The sequence below is a fragment of the Acomys russatus genome, chromosome 20 (genome assembly GCF_903995435.1).
Source record: "Acomys russatus chromosome 20, mAcoRus1.1, whole genome shotgun sequence".
Taxonomy (NCBI): domain Eukaryota; kingdom Metazoa; phylum Chordata; class Mammalia; order Rodentia; family Muridae; genus Acomys; species Acomys russatus.
In genome coordinates, this window is record NC_067156.1 from 38,772,736 (window position 1) to 38,779,444 (window position 6,709).

Genomic DNA, 6,709 nt, shown 5'->3' on the forward strand with positions numbered 1-6,709 from the left:
GAAGGCCTAGAGGGCATACCAGTCAGCACTGCAGCAATGGAAGAGCTAATGAGAAACAACACAAATAAAAATTGAGCACGAGCATGGCTGTTTATGGAGGATAAAGAGTAACACGAAGTTTGTGAGATCTTGGTTTCCTTATAGTCACTAGAATGATGGGACCTCAAGCTATCATAAAGACAAAGGCGTTGGTGGTTAGCCATTAAAAGTGCGATGAACACAACTGTCACAAATAGTGCAAGGGTGACGCTTTTAATGTGGGAATAGCTGATACCTGTCTTATTGAGCTGAAAGCCTAGTCAATGTGAGGGAATTTGTGACTGGCACTGCAAATCTAGGCAGCCACTTGTCACTAGAGAGGGCATAGATATGTGAGGAGAAACTACTACTGCTGTTTTCCTAAACAAACATTTCTAATTCTACTGCGAATACTTATCATTATACCCACAAATACGTTATCTCATCAAATATTTTCTTTCTTTTTTTTTTTTTCAACCATTACAGCGATCCACAACTTGTCAAACTGCAGAGAATAAGTGAACCTTCCATGACAAACATCAAAAGGTGTACCTACATCCCAATCCCTATACCCAAGGTTTAGGGAACATCTCAGAAAAGGGATGGAAGGTTTTCCAGAGAACCTGGATATCTCCTACTGATTCATGCCTTCTATATAAGACAGGGACTCTATACCTATGAAATCGTGTTCCACTAAAAATAAGACTCATAATATAAACAAAATATCAGCTATCAGTGAGTGTACCCCCTGCTGGCAACAGCCCACCAGACCCCAAAATGTGTTAAAAGGCTAGTTCCTTGCAGGGACACTTCCAAAGCAAAGGGCACAGACCTTAGGTCAAAAAGTGTTAAAAGCTGGCTCTTTGAAAAAATACATAGCAAAGCTGCCCTGGAGACAAGCCTGGGTAGTGTCCTGGATGTGGCTCCCGCAATTCAGATACCCTTGGTTAAAAATCCCAGCAGTCTTGGGTGCAGGTGCGGGCACACACTCCCTATTTTTCCCTCCATAGCTTCCTGTCTTTGTTTTCCTTTTATCATTAAGCTTAGTGAATTAAAATATGGACTCTTGACTGTCTTTATTTCAACCACGTGTGGTCAGTTACGTGGCCTTTCACAAGTCAGAGGCTCCCTTCCCCTGCTGGAAGGGACAGGGACTCCCATTGCCTCAACCCCTGCTAAGCACCCAGTCACCCTGCACTCCCTCAAGTTGGGGGACCTGACCTGAAGGCTCCCTCACTGCAGAGGAGGCCTTCCTCATAGCCTGCTCTTGGGACAGAGCCTTCCTCAGCTAGCCTCCAGAAGGCTGAAGAAAGGTCTGTGACCACATTCTCAGCCCATCCTCCAGGAGAAAGAAACCCACAGGGTACTACAAATGAAACCTACAGGATAATTCACCTAGCAAGGAAACGTACCACTTTCCAAAGTAACCACTGACATATGACCCGCTGTATAAAATAACTATGTGTATATTACCTTCCACTTGATTTCATACTGAACGGAGTCACACTGTGAAAGGATCCCGAGTGTGGTTATCCACACAAAACGGCATTCATGTCACCATTGAAATTTGCAGGAGCAATTTCTGCCCCAAAGGCAAGCCTTCCTGCTCACCCGATTTATGTTAGCCCTGGATATGTTGCCTTCGACACCCTATGAGGAGTGCTCCATTCATTTTCTGGAGTAGAAGGAAATTTTTTTTTTCTCATACTGACATGTTGGATTGCTGGTCATGTGATTTTAAGTTACTCAAGAATTTTATCTCATTTTTACCTTAACTTCCAATGTACAACTATCCTAGATTATGTAACCCATTTTCTAAAAAAAACAACAATATTCTCTCATTAACTGTACTCCTTACCAAACGCCACTGCTTCTTACTTCAAGATTGGGCTTGCAAGTATGTAGTCACTTAATCAGTGTTTATTTTGTTATGGCTTGGTAATTTCTTATTTAAAAATTACAAATGATATTTATTAAATTTTCAACATATTTTACTTCAAATGAGAGAGAATGGAGTTCCTGTCTAGGAAGAAGTGAAAACGCTAGACATATGAAAAGTTTGCAGGCAAAAAGGAGATTTGATATTATTGTTAATGCCTAAGTGATTTCTCCAAAAATAGAATCAAGGCAGGATAGGCACCTTAATTAAGATCATCTAGTATTGTCCAGACAATCCTCAAGTCAGTGCAATAAGACAAAGAAAGGAAGACAAGGAAAGAAAAAGTGAAACTTCATAAACATCATGATTCTTTTTTACACATTAAAAAATGTATACATGTATGTTGTGGGGAGGGCAGGTCATTGTCCATGTGACTATAGTTCACTGGAATGCCAAGACATTGGATGCCCCTGGAACTGGAGTTACAGGCAGTTGTAGGTCACTTTATGTGGATACTAGGAGGTGAACGCTGTCCTTCTGAAAGAACAGGAGGAATTCTTGACCACTAAGACAATACTCTTAGCCTCCAATATAATTTTTTATAAAAATTTTCAAAAAAAAAAATCTCACAAAAAAAAAAACCTACCAAATGTATGGAATGAAGCCTATAACTAGTACATATTAATGACACCTGAAAGCAATTTCAAGTTTACCATTTGCACAGCACAAAACAGAAATATTTTGGGTATTACATGAACAAATTAAAGACAGTTTTACACAGAAAACTAAAAAGCAAGATAAAAGGTCGAAAAAATTGCTTGGATTTCTGTAGCCCAGAAGACTAGATATTTTAAAGATTCATTTTTTTCCCCTTAGTTTAAGTAGGACTACAAGCTTTTTTTTTTTTTTTTTTTTTTTTTTTTTTTTTTTTTTTTTTTTTTTAAGGGCTTTTAAAAACTCCATTTGTTATTTTCAAATAGACCAAAAAATATACCAAACAAAATTATTAAATCTATGTTTTAAAGGAGTTAGAAATTCAATGGACTTAAAGCAATCAAGGCTTATCCTAAGTTTTACAATCAAGGCAGTGTGATACGTGGTGAAGACAGGCCCACACAACATAAAGATAATACAAAGCCAAGAAATGCATCCACCTATGTGATGCCATTTGGTTGTGATAAGGGTAAAATATGTAATTCAATAGTGTGTATCAATGTCACTGCTTTCTAAGTCTAAATGATTAAAAAAGACAACTCAGAACTGTAATAGTTAAGTAAAGTTATTATTTGATTAAAATATTCTGATTCATTTTAAAATGCAAAGTTTGCAACAAATTATGTTTCTTAATTTTATTTACCATTACAAACCGCCTTGCTTTTATTTGACAATTATTTTATTATTAAAATGAAAAAGAATGTGTCTTGTAAACATAATTACTTGATGGCATTTTGAATGGAGAAGAGAAATATTTAAGCTGTTTAATCCTGGTACAAACAGCTTCCATGGATGCCACTAATAAGACTGTGGAAATCAAAGGCATCCTCTGCGAAATGGGTAGTGGAGTTCTCTGATCAAAAGAAAGCAGTCATCCAAATGTCCACAAAATGCCACCCCCTAGTCCTTTGATTTGCGAACAACAGGGCCCTGTTGGATGTTACAAAATTGCACAGAAGCAACTATTAAGAGGCTAGATCTCTGTCAATTCTATAACAGGCTAATAACCACCATTAAGAGATAAAAACATTCTACAGCTACTGCAGTAAGTGGAGCCAGAGAAATGCAGAATGGTACTTCAGGCAAAGGCTATGGCATTGAAATCTCATGTGTGAAAATACATTTTATATGTGAGAAGAAAATCACAAGTCCTGAAAGCCCGACCTCAGGTCTATAGCCATGAAACTATGAAAAATAGAAGCCAATTATATTCTCAAATATTTGGGATACTATTGGTCTAGGGTTTATGGACACATAAGATTTTAGTTTTAACACTGCCATGCTTTCTAGATCACCAAGATGAACGTCAACCCTCCCTTGGATACTTGGAATTTTTTGTGTTCTTCACATATAGACAATAATGTTGGACACACTGATGTCAGATTTCTTTTTACCCAAAAGTAACTGTAAGAGCTAAAAATGTGATTCAATTGAGAAGTTTTTTCATGACGGGTTAGCAAATACAGTTAACTCTGAGGCTCCAAGCTGGGAAGGTGCTCAATAAGTCTCTGGAAGGTTTTTGGCTTTCTTCTTCCTGGTATCCAAAGAGCTGGATGTCCTAAGAAAGAATACTAACTCTAGTGGTTAATGATTTACTGCATTTATGTGATATCAAAAGAGTTGATGTTGTATCCTCTCACCACAAAGGGAGGGTTATGTCAATTAGCTCCACGTAAGCATTCTGCATGGCATTATGTGCTAGAAGGCACCTTATACACAATACTTCCTAAAGTTCAATGTCCATTTCAATTAACTGATTTACATTTTAAAAAGACTAAATAGACGGACCTCGCATGTATATGTGTAAGAATGGAGGCATAGCCTCACCTTAGTGGCCCCTGCTACCTTTTGAAATTACGATGAAGAAAGCAATCCCACAAGTCTATCTTGCTCTTCTGTGTCCTCTATTTCTAACAACATGATACTGGAAGCTGAACTATATGGATCAGTATAAATTAAAAACTGTATTTACCTGAGGACAAGGAAGACAAAGATATATAAGAAAGTCATTTCTATATAAAGCTGAGATATTCTGAGCAAGGCAGAAAGGATGACAAAGTGATTGCTGTTAAGGCACGTCAAAATGTACCATATGATTAGCAGAGTAGATGGCACACATAGACATTTGCTAGACACTGACAGATGCCATTAAAATTTTTACATTTACACTGTGGAATACTACTCAGCTATTAAAAACAAGGACATATTGAAATTTTCAGGCAAATGGATAGAATTAGAAATGATCATCCTGAGTGAGATAACCCATACCCAGAAAGACACACATGGTACATATTCATGTATGAGTGGATATTAGCCAACATGGATGTCCTGTGAGAGTCTTCACTCACGGGGGATCAGGACATATGCTGATACTCTCTATGGGACTCCAGATGAGATGGCTGTGGTAGAATGAGGAGATAGAAGGTCCCAGAGAGTTCAGGAACCCCACAAGAAGACCATCATGGCTGACAGATCTGGACCCAAGGGGGCCTACACAAACTGCTGTACCAACCAAGGACAGTGCATGCAGTAGACCTAGACACCCCTATTCAGATGTAGCTAATGGACAGCTCATTCTCCACAGTTTGGGAAGAGCAGCGACTGCCTCTGACATGAACTCTGGGAGGCAGAGGCAGGTGGATTACAATGAGTTTGAGGCTAGCCTGGTCTACAAAGTGAGTCTAGGACAGCCAGAGCTACACAGAGAAACCCTGTCTTGAAAAACGAAAAAACCAAAACCAAAACAAAACAACAACAAACAGAAGAAGACTGAAGATTTGTTCCTCTGAGTTACTGCCCAGATGAACCAAGAAGTTCCGCTTTCTCTCCTCCAGGCAGGAAGAATTCTAATGGCCATTTCTAGGTTGGCACAGAAATTCTGGGTTGCCTCAGCTGCAGAGAGCATCCTTTTCCTGGGGCATGTTCGTCTTGAGGCACCCCTTACTTGATGGCTGAGTTAGGCATAACAGATCTGCTGCTGTTCCTACAATGAAGCTTTCCCTGTTGCCCACAGGGGAGGTTCTGAGGCACTGGCAGTCAAATCTACTCCCTATGTCAACCCATTTCCTTGCTCTGTTCTGCTTTCTGCTCCTTTAATTATACTTCAATAACCATGTAAATATTTTTACAGGAATACGTTCTCAATGTTTGTACCCAGATAGTTAATAAATCAACGTCTAGCTACTAATTTTATAATAAATTCCTCATTTTTTATTGCCCCCACTTTGTTTTGTTTTGTTTTTTTAAACATAGGGTATCACCAGAAATTCCTTGATTCTTGAAGTCTTTTATGCCTCCATTATGATCACCTCATTTGAAACTTCTTTTCCAGACAAATAGAAGAAGTCACTTTCCCTCAATGTGTCACTATAACTTTGAGATGAAAATACAATTTACTGAGTGTTTACATGCTACAGCGTGCCTTCTCTTCAGCTCTTCCATTCTCCAAGGCATAGATAGACAGGTGCTTAAGACAAAAGCCATCTGCTAAGGCCCTGCTGGTAGTAAGCCCTAGAACTCACACCATACCATGCTGAGTCATTTACATTCCTTGACTTGCTCCTTTCTAATTATGCCAAATCGTCACTGCCAGAGACAGCCTTTGAGATCTCACTCTTGATTATCAGTGCCCTTCCACAGGCTATCATCTAGACTGCTCATAAGCTAATGCTACAAACTTCTAACCACAACAAGACACTTATGACTGTACTATGATTCTGTTTACTTCCCCAGCATCCCCTAGTGACCTGGAATCTTCTAAAATCTGAAGAAGCTCCAGATGTACCTCTATCTCTCCTATATTAGATTTTGAATGACTTGATAGTAGCATGTATTGATTACTAATAGTGTTTAGAGAACTATGTCATCCTTATTATTTCTTCCCCTCTAACTGACTTTACCATTCCTAGGGAAACAGGATTTGACAGTGATACCGATCAAATTTGTGCAAGAATCTTCCATGCTTAAACATTTCAGTTCATTACAAATTCTATTTTGCTTCTACTATTTGCTTATAAGCCATGGCTGACAGAACTATAATATGTTGTAATAATTCTTTGGCAAATAGAGCTTCCTAAGCAGAGCAGCTTCATGGTTGGA